Source organism: Cebus imitator, unplaced genomic scaffold (assembly GCF_001604975.1).
Source record: "Cebus imitator isolate Cc_AM_T3 unplaced genomic scaffold, Cebus_imitator-1.0 Scaffold419, whole genome shotgun sequence".
NCBI lineage: Eukaryota > Metazoa > Chordata > Mammalia > Primates > Cebidae > Cebus > Cebus imitator.
In genome coordinates, this window is record NW_016107734.1 from 632543 (window position 1) to 635752 (window position 3210).

Genomic DNA, 3210 nt, shown 5'->3' on the forward strand with positions numbered 1-3210 from the left:
CCACAGATCTACCATCTTACAGTTCTGGGGGGTCAGGAGCTCAAACTAGGTCTATTAAAGCTAAAGTCAAAGTGTCAGCAGGGCTGCATTCCTTCTGGAGGCTCTGAAGTGTTCCCTTGTGTTTTCCAGCTTCTGGAAGCCACCTCCATCCCTTGGATCATGGCCCCTGACTCCACCTTCAAAGCCAGAAGTGAAGCATCTTCAAATCTCCCTCTCTGGCCTCTGCTTCCATCACTGCATCTGCTGCTCCAGTTCTGACTCTCCTACCCTCTTTCTTTTGTAAAGACCCTTGTGATTGCTGGGCATGGTGGCTTCCACCCATAATCCCAACACTTTGGGAGGCCAAGGTAGGAGGAACACTTGGGGCCCAGAGTTTGAAACTAGCCTGGACAATGCAGTGAGACCCCTCCACTACAAAAGCATAAAAATATTATTAGCTGGACATGGTAGTGAGTGCCTGTAGTCCCAGCTACTTGAGAGGCTGAGGTGAGATGATGACTTTAGCCCAGGAGTCTGAGATCAGCCTGAGTGACATAACTAAACCTCGTCTCTACACAAATGAGCTGGGCATGAGTGACATGCATGTGTAGTCCCAGCTACTTGGGAGACTGAGGTGGGAAGATCAGTTGAGCTCAGGAGGTCAAAGCTATAGTGAGCTATGATCACACCACTGGACTCCAGCCTGGATGACATAGGGAAATTCTGTCTGAAAAAAAAAAAAGAAATATATATTTGGTCTCTGTCCCTGGTTCCTGGCACTGAGCTTCTAAAGCTTATAAAGACCTCAGTGATAGAGGTGACAGGAGCATCTTCAGTTTTAATATTTGGTCTTGGTCTCAGCTTTTTAACACAATAGCCTCTAAGAACTTTGGGATCTCCAGCATGATAAGAATGCATTTGGGGATGTGGCTGAGAGGACTTGGTGGCTACATGCTCCTAGATTTCTTCAGAAGGAGGGCTGATTGCCAGAGGAAGCAACCACATGATTAGAGGCTTGAAACCTTCAGCCTCACCTGCTGAACTCCAGGAGGCAAGAGGGGCTGGAGGTTGACCTAATCACCAGAGACAAAGATTTTCTCAGTTGTGCTTGCATAATAGAGCCTCCATAAACACCCTGAACAACAGGGTTTGCAGAGCTTCTGAGTTGCTGAACACAGGAGGTGCTGGGAGGGTGGCATGTTTAACAGAGGGCATAGAAGCTCTGTGCCCTTCCCCACTTACCTTCCCCTAGGCGTCCATCTCTTTCTTTCTCCTTCCTTCCTTCCCTCCCTCCCTGTTTCTTGCTTTCTTGCTTTTTGAGACAGGGTCTGGCTCTTTTGTCCAGGATAGAGTGCAGTGGCACAGTCTTAGCTCACTTCAACCTAAGCTTCCCGAGTCCCCAGCTCAAGGCATCCTCACCTCAGTTTTCCTAGTAGCTGGAACTACAGGTGCACACCACCGCGCCTGGTTATTTATTTATTTTATTTTATTTTATTTCTGAGATGAAGTCTCGCTTAGTAGCCCAGGCTGGAGTGCAGTAGTGTGATCTTAGCTGCACTACAACCTCTGCATCCTGGGTTCAAGTGATTCTCCTGCCTCAGCCTCCTGAGTAGCTCGGATTACAGGCACGTATCACCATGCCTGGCTAATATTTGTATTTTTTTATAGAGACAGGGTTTCCCCATGTTGTCCAGGCTGATCTCAAACTCCTGAGTTTAAGCGACCCTCCCACCTTGACCTCCCAAAGTGCTGGGATCACAGGCGTGAGCCACAGCACCCAGCATGCACATCTCCTTCACTGGCTGTTTCTGAGATGTGTCCTTTACGGTGAACCAGGAATAGGAAATGAACTGACCAGATGTGGTGGCTCACATCTGTAATCCCAGCACTTTAAGTGATTAAGGTGGGAGAATTGCTTGGACCCAGGAATTTGTGGCCAGCCTGAGCAACAAAACAAGACCCCATCTCAACAAAAAATAAAATAAATTAGCCAGACGTGGTGGTGCAGGCGTGTGGTCTCAGCTACTAGGGAGGCCGAGGTGGGAGGACCACTTAAACCCAGGCAGTCGAGGCTGCAGTGAGCTATGACTGCACACTGCACACCAGCCTGGGCAACAAAATGAGACCTTGTCTCTCAGAAAAAAAGAAAACAGCTGTTTTTCTGAGTTCTGCAAGCTGTTCTAGGAAATGACTAAATCCAAGAAGGGGGTCATGGAAACCCCTGATTTGTAACAGGTTGGTCAAAAGTACAGGTGACAACCTAGTACTTACCACTGGCATGTGAAGTGAGGGTGGTCTCGTGGGACTGAGCCCCTAACCCGTGGGGTCTGCACCAGCTCCAGGTAGTGTCAGAACAATATTGTGGGATACCAAGTTAATATCCAGAGCACTGGAGAATTTGGTGTAGAAGCTCCACACACGCATTCAGTCAGAAGTGTGTGACTAGAGAGAAACACAGGCTTTTTTTTTTCACCTACCTGCTTAACTGCATAGGAGAAGCAATACGTGGTGCTCATGAACAGAGCAGGCATTAAAGTCACACCAGGCCCTGCATCTGACTCAGTCTTAGTATCCATGTGAGCTTGGGCGAAGCACTCATTATCAAGTCTTCATCACTTCATTCAGAAAATGGGGCTAACTGTGGCACCTGCCTGTGATTTTGGGAGAATTCATGAAATAATACGCTTGATGTTATTGTGATCACCACAGCTATTCCAAACTATTTGACAGGGACAGTGATGGATGATGACATCACAAGATTAGAAACTGTAATGAGGTCTCTTGGGCGAAATTCTATACAAGCAAATTACTCTCTCTCCAAAGTATTCCTGCCACACTTAATTCACCATTCCCTGTGCAAAATGTGCCATCTTAATTGTCCAGGCCTTCACAGAGTTGCTTTCCCTGCCGGGAACACTCTATCCCACCCCAGCCGCTCCCCATGCCTCCACCTCTCCCTTCCCTCCCCACTCTCATACAGCTGTTCCTCATCCTCCAAACCCCGGCTTCAGTGTCACCTCATCTGGAAGCTGCTCTCGCCCTCCAGAAGTGCTTCCCATTGCACTGGACGCATGCACTATTATTTGATCACTTTTGAGTTATTGTCCAAATCTTTTGTACCTGAATAACCTGCTGCCCAGTCAGTCTCTTCCTGGACTCTAAAGTCTTTCATGGTAGATCCAGCTGGAAGTGACAAAAAGACATTCCTGAAAAATAAAAGTAGGAATGACA

General features: G+C 47.7%; 1 long non-coding RNA gene across 2 annotated transcripts in view; it reads right to left on the reverse strand.

Annotated features, from left to right (window-relative positions):
- Positions 1 to 2457: 2457 nt before the first annotated feature.
- Positions 2458 to 3210, reverse strand: part of LOC108290024 — a 29795-nt gene continuing 29042 nt past the window's right edge. The window contains exons 4-5 of one of the 2 annotated variants that reach the window (XR_005197050.1): positions 3100 to 3162; positions 2458 to 2630 (exon numbers count right to left, since the gene is read on the reverse strand). This is a non-coding gene — a long non-coding RNA (uncharacterized LOC108290024). The remainder of the gene's footprint in view (positions 2631 to 3099; positions 3163 to 3210) is intronic. The other variant, XR_001819401.2, reaches the window with a different exon arrangement.